The sequence below is a fragment of the Halichoerus grypus genome, chromosome 5 (genome assembly GCF_964656455.1).
Source record: "Halichoerus grypus chromosome 5, mHalGry1.hap1.1, whole genome shotgun sequence".
NCBI classification, from domain to species: Eukaryota; Metazoa; Chordata; class Mammalia; order Carnivora; family Phocidae; genus Halichoerus; species Halichoerus grypus.
The window spans coordinates 112,191,863-112,206,258 of record NC_135716.1 but is presented as its reverse complement, the minus strand read 5'-3'; the positions used below and the strand labels follow the sequence as shown (position 1 = coordinate 112,206,258).

At 40.7% G+C, this 14,396-nt stretch overlaps 1 protein-coding gene and 1 pseudogene across 6 annotated transcripts in view; one reads left to right on the top strand and one right to left on the bottom strand.

The window, feature by feature from the left end:
• Positions 1-14,396, bottom strand: part of TGFBR3 (transforming growth factor beta receptor 3) — a 197,995-nt gene that overhangs the window by 144,789 nt on the left and 38,810 nt on the right. The gene's annotated exons all lie outside the window — the stretch shown is intronic.
• LOC144381761 (etoposide-induced protein 2.4 homolog pseudogene) lies at positions 3,843-4,899 on the top strand (annotated as a pseudogene).

Sequence of the window (14,396 nt, the reverse complement as noted above, 5' to 3'; positions counted from 1 at the left end):
ATAGCTTTACAGTTTACATAAAAGCAGGACCTAAAATAAGATTTTCAAAAAGTCAGATCCTGGGTAATAAACTTCCTTCTAAACCCATAGCTAGAGGCCAGCCCTGTACAAAGCAAGGGTATACTCAAAAAATTATCCATTCAAGTACCTGGGTCTTTGCCACCTTCTTTCTCTGGCGTAACCAAGATAAGCTCACCCTGGCATGGTTCTGTTTGGAGGATACCAGGCAATTAGGCCATGGTGCATGTCCCCCAGGGGCAGAACACTTCCCCAGCTACTTCGGTTTGGTATGTCTTTGTTTTGGTTTAGCCCTGGCAATCTGGCAGGCAATGTACTTCCAGGGGGAGCTCTGTCCATGGTGTGAATGCCCCGGCCTTGAGGTCCTTGTTCATGTCCATAAACAGAGCCCAGTTGCCACAGTGACTGGTGCTAGGAGCAGCTGCTAAATAGCAGAGGTCACCAGAGCTTTCTTTGGGTTCTACAGCCTGGGCTATGTGTTCCTACGCCTCTGGGAACAATGGATCAACGGGAGCTGCAACCACACCGGCCAGTACTTCACATGGGAGTCTGGGCACTGAGGAGGACTGTGATTTCACGTGGGGCCGTACCCACATGACAGATCTCGGCCAGAGAGCACAGGAAGAGTAAAGGGCATAGGAGTGGCAACTTCCTCCCAGGGGTTCCACAGTCCCCAGAGGGTGGGAGGGGGCAGGGCCAGAGTTTAGTGCAACAGGAAGGACCGTGGAAAAGTGAACATGGAGTTGGGCCCGTGACGCTTCTGAATCGTGTAGGCCAATCGGGTGCTTCCTCCCTTCTCCGTGAAGGTGTGACTCAGTTCTCCCCACTTCCACAGCAGGAAACACTGCACCCCACCTGACACGTGCAGGTAAAAACAAAAGAAAAAAAAACAAAAACAAAAACAAAAAACCTTCTGGACTGGAGTTGCAGAGGTCTTTCTAAATTAGAAACTATCCCTATTGTGTTTCCATCTTCCAAGGCAATCCTGCCCAAAGGCCACAAGATCTGCTTGACCAGTAATACAACCAGGGCAGGTGTGAAACACAACCGTGTCTGGAAACACGTATACCCCTGGCCACCCCCCTTATTGTCCGCTTGCTAAGATTAGAAACAGTTGTTTTTTACTCTGCAAAGTAGAGCTTCTGTCCTCAAGGTAGATGCTTTCAGATAAAAACACAAAAACAGCTATAAAAAAGAGATGATAAGGCAGGTCCTCTTGGCCCTTACAAAACCAGGTTACCTTGGCTGGGGCCCAAGGAAGCCATAGAATAGAACCGAACATAAACCTCACTTAACATCTTTCAGACCCATCCCCATGTTAACATGGAAGTAATAAACATTCTTTGGTCCCAATGCCAGTTCCAGAGACGGTGATCATTTAAAATGTAAACAAAATGAAGGCTTATCTCTCTCAAAAACATATGCTCTGTCTTTACTAACCATGAGCCAATGAGACCACAAAAAGGAGAGGAAAACAGGATGAAAGTTTTCTAATTTATCAGTGTAACTCAAAGGTAAACCTGAAAACTTGGATCCATCATACTTTCCAAACAGGGCCCAAATGTTTCACACATAAGATGTTTCTGTGTTATTCCCACCATTGTAGTTCATTACAGGCCAGAGGAAACCTAAATAGTTAAGAAGTTTGTCCTTAGGCAAATACTTCAATAATTTAGACTTCAAAGACTCCGTATTAACCTCTGTTTACACAAAGTAATGTGTTTCCTTTGCCTGCTGAACATCAAAATGCTTTGCAATTAATTACCTCTATTTTTAAAACCCCCAAATACTGTTAAATATAATGGCCAATATACTGGGGGGGGGGGGGGAAGCATGTTCAAAATCTGCTCCGTTCTCTGAAGACACAAAATGATAATTAAGACAACATCCATGGAATTTGATTGATGTAGACGATTATTTAAAAAAAAAAAAAACTTTTCCCCTTGGGGCACCTGAGTGGCACAGCCGGTTAAGCATCACACTCTTGGTTTCAGCTCAGGTTGTGATCTCAGGGTTTTGACCTCAGGGTCGTGAGATCAAGCCCCGCGTCCGTTAAGACTCTCTCTGATCCTCCCTGCTGCACTCGCTCGCTCTCTCTCAAATAAATAAATTAAATCTTAAAAAAAAAAAAACTTTTCCCCTCAAAATGACAATTTTTATCGATTTTTTTTTCCATTTTGCCTATGAACACTGTGAATCTAAGAATGGAACAGTTTTTTATCCACTTATAGAGAAATTCAACAAAGTTAAAATTCCAAGTAAAGGCACAGCTTTAGAAAATTCAAAGTTATTTCATTTTCTAACTAGTTAGTACTTATACCTTCTTTTCTTTAGAGCATTCCTAGTTCATGATTAATGGAGCACCTTAGAAATTAACTCCACACCTCCCATAGGGAAGTGTACACAGAAGCACAGCAGGTGGCTTAAATGGCAAAGAATTTTATAAATACTAAGGTCATCATGGAGACAATGATCAATAGTCCTTGGAATTTGTATGGGGAAATTTCCAGGTTTTTTTAAAAGCTATTTTCCACTCTATTACCCTCAAAATATCCACATTTGGCAATAATAATATTATCATCTATGGAATATTTACTATGTGCCAGGCTCTCTTCTAAGCATTTTACTTGTATTTATGTATTTATTCCTCAAAACCAACTTGAGATATACAATTGCCTTCATTCTACAGCTGAAAACACTGAGATGGAATGATATTAAGTAACTCACTCAAAGTCAGGAAGTTATTGACTTACTGACTGAAAGTGAATAAGCCAAGGCCAGCCCGGGGGGGGGGGGGGGGGGGGGCGTGGAGCGCGGGGGGCAGGGGGGATGCAAGGACGGTGGTACCTGGACTAGAAGGCAGGAACCAGCATTCTGGTTCCCAAATCAAAAGGTGTTTCTTCCCAGAGAAAATGCTGACCCAAGATAAACCAAGGAATATGTAAATGAGTTCTGACCTAAATACATGTCCTCTTGCTATAGAAAACTCAGCTACTGGCACCTTAAAGAGAGATACAAACACCAAAGAAAAAAGGAAGCTCAGATTTCCTTAATTAACTGTGCAACGTTCTCAGCTAATGTCATTTTAATTTTACATATATGTTCTACAACCTAAAATAGTCTTTGCAAATTACCTAAGAAAAAAAAATTTTAAAGCCTTCAGAAAAAGGAACTATTTGGACTTTCTATGTTAAATTTTCGCTACATTTTTCTCCTACATTGTAATGTTTTGATGGTTTTTTTTACAATGCATATTTCTGGCCACCTTGTTTCATTAGCACTCAAAGCGGAGCTAAGCTCATATAACATCACGGGGGCTATAGTGTGAAGCTGCCATCCAGCTGAGCTGATTTAAACACCCAATTCTGACAGCATGGTATACCTCTGCCTTTCAAAAACTTAGAAACCTTTCCTTCCTTTCTAGAAAATCTTCACATTATTTAAACAGAAAAAAAGTACTTTTTTCTGAATGTATTTGAAAGTTGCAAATAATCATAAGATTGTTATTAATACTTTTTCCTGAGGTCTCATTTCCTATTCTCTGACAGGTTCTCCTTCAGCTCAGGCACCAAGAATGGGCCACGACATACGAGTCAAAATGAGAGCGGCCCAGGGTGACCCAGCATGCCCAGCGTGGGTGCAGCGGCCCAGGCCCTGGGAGTGCCCCATCGGGAGCTGGCGGCCGGACGCGGAGGGGCCAGGGGGAGCCAGGAGGAGCCAAGCCAGCCCACGGTGGGCGAGGGGCCAGGCGGGTCAGAGCCGGGTGTTTGGAGCGGCCGGAGCAGCCGGGTCCTTCATGATGAAAGATTTTGAGACGCTTCTCTGTCCTCTGTGTAGTTGGTAGCTTGGGTGGTGAAGAGATGGCTGAGTGTGTCAACACCCTTCTCCAGGACCTTACCAGGGGAATCAAAGACTCCATCTGGGGCATCTGTACCATCTCAAAGCTAGATGCTCGGATTCAGCACAAGAGAGAGGAGGAGCGTCAAAGAAGGGCAAGCGGTGTCCTGGAGCACAGGAGAGCCCAGAGTACAGAAAGGAAGCAAGAGCGTGAGCTACATGTGCTTAGCAGAAGTCTCCTCTTGTTTTATCAAGTGTTTCCTCCTGTACTACAGTCAGTAATAGCCCAAATTATCGGTGATCTGTCACAACCTAGAGATGTCTGGTCATAGCTGGAATTCTTCCTTACCTCAGTTTTCAGTGCTCTTTGGGTGCTCCCTCTGTTTGTGCTTCGCAAAGTTGTAAATGCCATTTCATTTCAAGACACAGCTGATGTGGCACTTGAGGTATCGGGGATGAAGCCTCACCCATTCCCTAGTGTCAGCAAAACAACTGCTGACATGCTCTTCAACCTTTCGCCACAAGCTCTTTCCCTCGTCCAGGGCATGTCTGTGAGTCTCCTTCCCATCCACCTTGTCAGTCAGCTGGTTAGTCTTCTGCATATGTCCCTTCTCTACTCACTGGACTGCTTTGAGTATCATTGGTTCAATAAAGGAACTGAAATGCACCAGCAGTTGTCAAACATAGAAAGGAACCGGCCTTACTACTTTGGATTTGGTTTGCCCCTGGCTTTCCTCACAGCAATGCAGTCCTCATACATCATCAGGGGCTGCCTCTTCTCCATCCTTTCCTCCATTCATTATCAGTGCCAATGAAGCAAAGACCCCTGGCAAAGTCTACCTTTTCCAGGTGTACCTCTTCTCCTTGGTGGTTTTCTTAAGCAACAGACTTTTCCGCAAGACCGTCTACCTGCAGTCCGCCCTGAGTAGCTCACCCTCTGCAGAGAAATTCTCTTCGCCGCATCCATCTCCTGCCAAACTAAAGGCTGCTGCAGGCCCCTGAGTCGCCTGCCATCCAGAGGGGATGGGTGGGATTGGAAGGAGGCAATAGGAGCTCTTTTCCTTGTCCCCTCCTCCACCAGGGAAGGCAGGACCTGCTCAGCCAAGGACCCTCTGTCTGTTCCCTTCTCTCTGAGGAACTGGGATTTCTGTCTCTGGTGCGTGTAAGGGACAATCGTCCTGATACCAGTGGGTGCGTTTTTAACACTGGTGAGTCTGAATGGACCGCAGGTTTCTCTGCAGGTCTTTTCTGGCACTTGCCAGCCCCCGTGCCTGGACTGATGTGAATACTTTTTTTCTCCCTGTGCCATTGACCCTCCCAGCCCCCTGTCCTGCTTTCCACCCTCCTTGGATGAATGGGTTTTATCATTCTGGCTGTTGTATTTTGTGGACCTGTTATTTGTGTTGTTTTTCTGTGAAGCACATATATTGGATGTAGGAGGGAAAGCAGTATCTCACTTGCTCCTGCCACTCCCTTTATAGCTGTCACTGTCTATTGTTTCTTATAACTCAGGTTAGATTTTGGTCTCTCTGGCTCCGCTGCAAAAAAACAAGCCTGAAGAGATGGGACAGGAGGAAAGACCTCACAACCAGATCTGCTGTGTTGGGGGGAGTGATTTTCTTTCTTCCCCTTGTAGGAGAAAAAGCTTTTTTCACTGGTACATTTAAAGTTCCCCAGCTATAGGGAGGGCCCAGTTTTGGACAAGTGCCCCTGCAGCACCGAATGCTCAGAGAAGCTGAACTTGGAACTCTGAAGGTCTGAAGTGTACTGCTGGCCACTGCCGGGTCTGTCTGGTATTTCAAAGGAAAATTGGGTGCTGCAAATAGGAACCGAATGGGGTTGACTTATTAAACTCATGAAGCCTGTGATTGGTTGGTGTTCTCCTGTCATTTTAAAGAGAGGAAATATGGGGAGAGGACAGATGTCAAAACACTGGTCCAATTTTAAAATGTCACAATTAGGGGCGCCTGGGTGGCTCAGATGGTTAAGCATCTGCCTTCGGCTCAGGTCATGATCCCAGGGTCCTGGGATTGAGCCCCGAGTCGGGCTCCCTGCTCAGTGGGGAGTCTGTTTCTCCCTCTCCCTCTGCCTCTCCCCCTGCTTGTGCTCTCTCTTTCTCTCAAATGAATAAATAAAATCTTTTAAAAAAGTCACAATTAAACATGAGCTAGTTTCAAAAAAAAAAGTGAAAGTGACATTTCCCTGCACTGAATTGAAAACAGATTCACATTCAAGTGTTTAATTGTTAATTCCATCATTTGAATACTGAGCACCTATAGTTCCCAAGTTCTTGCAGCTGTCAGAGATAAAGCAGTGAACAAGGTAAGCAGCCTTCTCTTCTTTCATGGAGCTTCCATTTAGGCAATTAAAAAAATATGGCAGATCAAACTTTTAAACACAAAGCTCCTCCTCCAGGAAAGGACATATGCAACAATGCATGGGGGGTGTTTTATAGAGTGAGGTCCAGAGACCCAGGCCCTGCCTTTCCCCTCTGGCTCACTGCCCCGCCACAGGCTCAGTGGAACAAATTTCTATGCCAAATGCGTACCCAACTAGCTCAGAGCAACTCTACCTACAAATACAAGCCTTACTCCTTTTATGAACAAGGAGCAAAGTCCTTTAAATCCCGTCCTACACCATTCTGGTCACTTGTAGACAACCCTTAATTATCAAGAATCCTTTTACCTCGCTATCTCCATTCAGGTGGGTTATTTGTTAACCAAATTCCATGCAACTCTACAGGGCAGAACTAGAGGCTGAGAGTGGAGGTTTATGGCCAGGTGGATTGCACAACACAAAGAAGAATTTCCCAAGGGTCAGGGATATTTTAAATTCAAGTAAAGGCTAGAGGCTCAGTCAACAGGATATTAGAAAGGTGATTTATGTACCAGGCTGAGCTGAACCAGATAATCTCTAAGGATCCTTAAAATACCAACATACCACAAATCTAGAGCTCTAGTAGTGTGCCTTATGAATGTAAAATCTACCCAGATGTAACTTATCCTAAAACATTACTTGAGGATAATGTTACTAACGAGATACAAACTCAGATGTCATGAAGAAATAAGCAACCTAAAATATACCACATGTTAACTAAGCAATAATTTTAATAGCACACAAATACTCAAAGCTACGGCTCAGAAGAGCTTACTAAGTGCCCGGCAGGTTTTGAGCACGTGAAGCGTCCTATCTCATTAAATTCTGAAAATGATCTAGTGAGATGAATGCTATTATTATATTACCTCCACTTTACAGATGAGGATGCTGAAGCAAACAGAGGTTACAGAGCTATTTATTGGCAGACCTGGGATTAGCATTTAAGTCTATGCTCTGAAGCACTATGCTCTGTTAAGCTGTCTTGTTGGGAGTTAGAGAGCATCTTCCTCTTAGACTGTGTTACATAAAGATCCTGAAATAGTTAACTACTTAAAGGAACCTTTGAAATGTGATGAATGAAGCTTTTCTGATGTATGATAATCATAAATTTCCTTTCTAGATATAATACATACTAAATTTGCTGTATTTTACTAAATTGTAGAAGTACTCAGAGAGTTAGTTCAGTTTCCAAATCTTATTTCCAAGTAGTAGCTTAAACACTAGAAGAATCTGGCTCAGAATCAATTACAAAATTTCCTATGACAGTATAACAAACACACACTACATTAGATATTTATATTTCTGCTAAATATCAGAGATGCCCAAATTGGTGATTATGACAGAGCTGGCCCTCAACTGTGGCAGTTTCCATTACAAAATCCACATTACAGGAATTCAGGATCCTGTCTAAAAACTGATTGAGACTGATACTTAATAGGACAATACACCACTGGCTTCCCCCTCCCTTTTGTTTCTTCATCTTTAAAAACTAAAGCCATCAAGTCTCCTTCCATTTAAACTGAAAAAGGAAAATGTTAGTTCCAAAGTTTGGGATTCTTAATACATTCCAGGTGGCTTTTTTTTTAAGTCTATATTTGTAAATATTAAGGATGTCTAAGGAGTCTTCACCAAGTTTTTTAAAAAAACAAGTACTAAATAACTAATTAACTTCATAAAGATTTTAAGTCTATAATGGATATTACAACCTTAGCCTGCCTCAATATAGATTTTGGTGGTATATGAAGAACCCATAACAAAGAAAAATGACTTATCGAAATATTTATAAATCTCCACACAAAAGAAGTTTCATGTATATGCACAGAATATTATAGCACAAAAATTCTAGGAAATCACACACTTTTTAATTTGTGATACCCATAAACTGACAAAAAAAATATTCAGCAATAATTAAAAATCTTCACCTTCTCAGTATAGTAAAAACCAATTAAGATCTAAAACTACAATTTTTTGAAGGGGACACTGAAAGAAATAATTTTACAGGCCTAAAAAGTCAGAATGGGGTTCTCAAATCCCTGCCTCACAAATATTACTATATCATATCCTCTAGATATGATCCTTTTTGTCATTAACTTTGTAAATATCACTCTCTAGAAATTATGTGTAATGCTCCATAATGCCCATGCTGCCAAGATGACATCTTTGACGGCAACAGTGATTTGGAATCATAATATTTGGGAGCTGAAAGAAACTTGAAGATCCTCAGGCTTATGTCTCTCATCTGCCAGGTGAAAAAACAGATACAATAAATAAATAAAATCTTTAAAAAAAAAAAAAAAAAAAAAAGAAAAAACAGATACAGAGGTACTGAGTGACCTCCCCAGGGCCAAGACTTCTAGGTGAAACACTTCACTGAAACTTCATTTGGGCCAGAAGACAAGATTCGCCCCCTCCACATGCTAAGATATCTCTTCTTTTATTTAGCAAGCAGCAATTCTGAAACGTTTTGGTCTTAGGATCCTTTTATGTTTAAAATTACTGAGGACTCCAAAGAGATTTTGTTGGTATGAGTTTTATCCATCAACATTTAGCACAACAGAAATGAAAGCTGAGAAATTTTTTTAAGTATTTAATTCATTTAAAACCAATAATAATAAACCCACTGATGCTAATGCAAATATTATTTTATGAAAAATAACTATTTTTGAAATAAAACTATTTAGTGAGAATAGCGGCATTGTTTTACATTTTTGCAAACTCTTTAACAACTAGCTTAATAGAAGACAGCTGGGTTTTCAGATCTACTTCTGCATTCAATTTACTGTGATACATTGTTCTGGTTGAAGGATATGAAGAAATCTGGCCTCACACAGATATGTAGTTGGAAAGGAGAAGCAAATCTTAACAGTCTCTTCATATACTTGTAGCTAGCTAGTTCTTCTTCGATATTTTACCTAAACTCATTAAATAGTCATCACTTAAAGGTCAGTTGTAATGTGCGAGCTGAATTGCATAATAAACTTTTCATACCTTGTTACATTAAAATCCACTGCTCTCAAAATACTGAGTAATTACAAAGGTAAAACTAGTAACTTTATAGCAGAGACTTCTGGCAGACACCACTTTCGCCAAGTGATAAAGGTCAACATCACCAGTAATAAGACGTATCAATTTAATGTAACCCCGATTTGACACCCTGAGAAGGGCACATTTCCTATGTGTACCCTTCCCAATAATGCATAATCTCAATCATGAGAGAATATCAGATAAACTCAAATTGAGGAACATTTTCCAAAACAACTGGCCACTCTTCAAAAGTGTCAAAGTCACTGGAAAACAGAGAACTGTCACCACAGACTGGAGGAAACCAAGGAGACATGACAATTAAATGCAATGTGAGATTTTGAGTTGGGTCCTGGAATAGAAAAAGAGCATTAGAGGAAAAATTGGTGAAATCCAAATAAATTCTATATTTCAGTTAATAATATTGTACCAAGATTAATTTCTTAGTTTTAATAATTGTTCTATGGGTATATAAGATGTTATTATAAGGTGAAGCTAAGTAAAGGGTATGGGAACTCTTTGTACCATTTATTTAAGTCTTCTGTAAGTCCAAAACTATCTGAAAATATAAAGTTTTTAAAAATCAACTGCTTTATCCTGCACTATCAAGATGCGAGATCTTTTATTACCCACACATGATTTTGTAACATCATGTATTGGCCATCTGGAAAATCACGGTTCACAGAGTTATGCAAATATGCCAGATATTGACATATTTCTTATATGATATCAAAAAATCGTATTTGTTCATATTTCCATTAATCTCATCAAAAAGGTATTTAACTATTCAGAAACGGCCATGGTCATGGGGATGAATATAAGTTTTCCAAAACTTTAATTTTTGCATGAAAAATAAAATTTTTCATTGGCAACTAAGATTGTAAACAGTTTTCTTTGAAATCACAGGATCACTTTGTTCATTTTCGAAAAATGCCTGCCAAGTACTGAAGGCTAGATAACCATCGTTTGTCAGTCGTCCTTTCAAGTAAAATGGTATTCCGTGAAAAACAGACCAGTTCGGCTCACAATTCAGATTAACTGAGCAAGTGTTTCCTCAGGACGGCCACGGCGCTTTGGAATGTAGAAGAGCAACTTGCCTCCTTCCCATTTCATAGAGAATGTGAAAAAGACATGTATTTGAGGGTTTTTAATTCCTTTGACAAAAACATTCTTAACCGAAACTGGTGTGTGGCAGTGAAGTGCTACCTCGATCCCTGCTAAGGCACCAACTGTTTTCTGCAATATTCCTCTTGGAATATTGCAATGTCAACCCAGTGAAAAAGACAACTTTGAATTATTACAATAATAGTTCTGACCTCACAAACTCTTCATAAGGTCTCAGATCCATGACCACACTTTGAGAGCCACTGGTTTAAAGAGTTAAACCTTCGGCTCCTGCATGAAATATACCAGCACTACTTAAGCCAAGGTAAAGAGTACTAAAGAGTCTTAGGCTAAGCTTTACAGAATGTTTACCAAGAGGCAATAGCTTCTTGCTGTTAAAGACATTATCTAGTGACAGATCCAATACCTGTCTTTAAAACAACCACCACAGGTCACTCAGACATTGTTTTACCTAAGAATCTGAAGACAGTGACCCCTCATCTGGTCTCCAAAGGCTAGCCTTCATCCCAACATCGCTTCCTTCCCCCAAAATAAAATACATTAAGGTTCAGATTTATTACTTTAGCAAAGTTGTTTCCCTTTACTGTACTTTATGAGTGAGACAGGGTTATAATTATTGATTTATTCAATAAATATTAAGCACCCACTATGTGCAAGGGACTAGTGATTGATCACTGAACAGTCCCTGCCCCCTCCCTGAAAGGTCACATTTAAGCAGGGACAAAGGCACTGGGCAAAGTCTTCCATTTGAGAATTTTCATATATACGGAACAGCTACACCAGAGCTTTTGCAAACTGACTTAACTTTCGTGGAACTTATATTTTAGTGGGGGGAGATAAATAATAAACACAATAAGTAAATTATAAGCATGTTTTAAAGTGATAAGTGCTATGAGGGGAAAAACCAGCAAAATAAGAAGGGATGGACATATCAGGAGTTCAGAGGGATTACAATGTTAAGTAGGATGGTTTAGGGTGGGACTAAGCCCACAGGTACTACACAGATGAGGAAAATTACTGTTAGGTGGTCTCACTCTGTTTTTTCTGGGTTCTCCTCTCTCCCCCCATCCCCAATCCTCAGTGCCACTAGTACCTTTCTTGAGGATTCATGCCTACCCTCCAACCTCCAGCTAAAGGCCAAGTCACTTCCTCTAGAGGAGCAAGGTCTTCTCCATCCTAGCTCCAGATTTATTCCTTTGGCTGTTACGTTGCTCATTTCAAAGCCACCTGAGTCCTTAGCTCAGCCAACAGCAAATCAGCCATCTCCCAAAGAAATACCCTGACCTGCCTTATCTCTGTTGGGAGCACACAGCTGAACAATAAACTCACTCTGCCCATCCTAGGTTTGTTTCAGCTCTCTTTCTTTTCCCAAATATACAGGTTCTCTAAATAAGGATTAACTTTGTAAAGACCTACTACGTGCCACAAACTGCTGGCTGCTTTTTTTTTAATTTTTTAAAAAGATTTTATTTATTTATTTGACAGAGAGATAGAGAGAAAGCACAAGTAGGCAGAGCGGCAGGCAGACGGAGAGGGAGAAGCCGACTCCCCGCCGAGCAGGGAGCCCAACATGCATCTCATTCTCCTGACAATCAACGGACTAAGAGTAATTAGCAGTACTCTATAGATTAGGCAACAGAAGCTCTGAAAGTCGTAACTTGGGACTCAAACTCAAATCTCCAAAACAAGAAAAAAAGAAAGCTTTTTATTGACAACCTCCTCCCAACTTCATCACACACCTTATACCACTTCAATGCTCCCACTGTACTGCTTTAAGCAGAACATAAGGAAAATAAAGAAACTGATCATTGACACAGTCTGTCTTTTCTGCAAAATTGTATTTCATGATCACATCTGATTTTTGAACCAAATATATGTCTGAATAATAAGACTTATAACTTAAAGGACTGGGTAAATATGTTCACCATGCTAACATTTTCAAAGAACACTATTTTTAATAGTTTCATTTAAAATAAACACGACCCAGGGCGCCTGGGTGGCTCAGTCGATTAAGCATCTGCCTTTGGCTCAGGTCATGATCCCAGGGTCCTGGAATCAAGCCCCACGTCGGACTGTCTGCTCAGCGGAGAGCCTGCTTCTCCCTCTCCTCCCCGCTCCTGCTCTCTCTCACTGTCTCTCTTGATATCTTTGTGTCTCTCTCTCTCAAATAAATAAATAAAATCTTAAAAAAAATAAATAAATAAAATAAACATGACCCTCTGATTTATACGCATTATCTCATTTATAATCATCACCAGAACACAGTGTGGTAGATGCTGCTGATGATATCTCTATTTTTTTATGTGAGGACACTGAGGCTATGATTATACAGCCTGCAAATAGCAAAACCTGAGCCTGAACCTGTGTCTGAATCCACAGCCCAAGGTCACATCTAACACACAATCTCTGTCAAGAATGAACACTGTGCTAGAGAATTACCTTTACTAAATAAAAGTGTAATAGTCCAACAGATTCATTTTGGTAAAGTCCACAGGCATTCCTCACATTTGGAGCATAAAATCTCTACAAAATCCTTTAGTTACAAGTCTCAAATAAAGCTTCACTAGAGTGACTGTGCTCTAGCAAAAATCTGCTGGGAAAACCCAAGGGTCCAGCAAAAGGACACAACTTTCAGCCTTTGGATTCTGATATTGCCCCTAACTCTGACCTTTAGTCTAAAGGAATAAGGATACTCATTTTACCTCAGTGAAGAGATCTTATGGCTATCCCCTGGTCAGGAACACCAGTTTGAGCCTCAGGTAAAGAACATATTTCTTGGGGCGCCTGGGTGGCTCCGTCGGTTAAGCATCTACTGTTGGCTCAGGTCATGGTCTCAGCATCCTGGGATGGAGCTCAGCGTCCTCGGGCTCCCTGCTGAGCAGGGAGCCCACTTCTCCCTCTCCCTCTGCCACTCCTCCTGCTCGTGCTCTCTCTCTCAAATAAATAAATAAAATCTTTAAAAAAACACACACACACATTTCTTAAGTACACACTGAACTCTTGAGTTCCTACAACTTAGAGCAAAGCCATCCAGGTCAATAACTCACTTCAGCAGCAGCCTTAGTTATCTGTGCCTGAGTTCACTCGCCAAATGGCCAGAGGAAGAATTGGTTTTCATCATTATTAATAAAGAGTTGTTTGAAGAAGATAGAATTATAGCTCTAAATAGAGGTTCTCAAACCTAATTCTAATGAAACAGTCATGCATAATGAATAATGTTCACATCTGGACATACCATAGTCTTCAAAATAAACTACTGAAAACTACAAAAAGGAGTGCTGAAAGAAATTAAAGAAAACCTACACAAATAGAGGGGTATACCATGTTCATGGATGACAAAACACACATGACACTACAGATTCTGTGTACTTTTCATTCTCTCAATGGCAATCGTAACCCTTTCCTCTCCTACTCAAATATACTTAAATATAAATAATCATGGTTATTTTAGGGTAACTTTGAATTTTGTTTTATCTTTTTAAAGAAAATCTTTAAGACATCAATTTAACTATTAGTTGTAACATTATTCATGATATCTTATAATTTATATGGGAAATACCAGTAAGTCTTGACATTGTGGCACAAAATTACTTTCTAAGATAAAAATGCAATGAGACTAAAAAAAATAAGGCAGAAAAAAACCCTCATGGTCATTTATTGGTTCAAAGGCTTTACTGCCAACTTTAAAAATATCTTTCATGTTCTCTCACAGCTCTGAGATCTGCATTCCTATCAACTCCATCAAGTTGCCTGGGAGCCATCTGCAAAAGGGGTTAAAAGTCCGGAGTTGTTAGTCTAGGTCTGCTGGTTGAGGAGAAGGCAGGTTGCCCAAGGTATCAGGACAGCCAGCCTCACACAGAGTAAACAGAGGCCACTGTGCTCTCAGGAATAAATTCCTCAACCAGAACACACTCTCCTGAGGTTTTCATGTAAGATTTTTCCAAAAGATTCCAAGTTGAGTAATAAACAGAAATAATAGATTTTGTTGGGCCTTCCTTGAGTTCAGGAAGATCTGACAA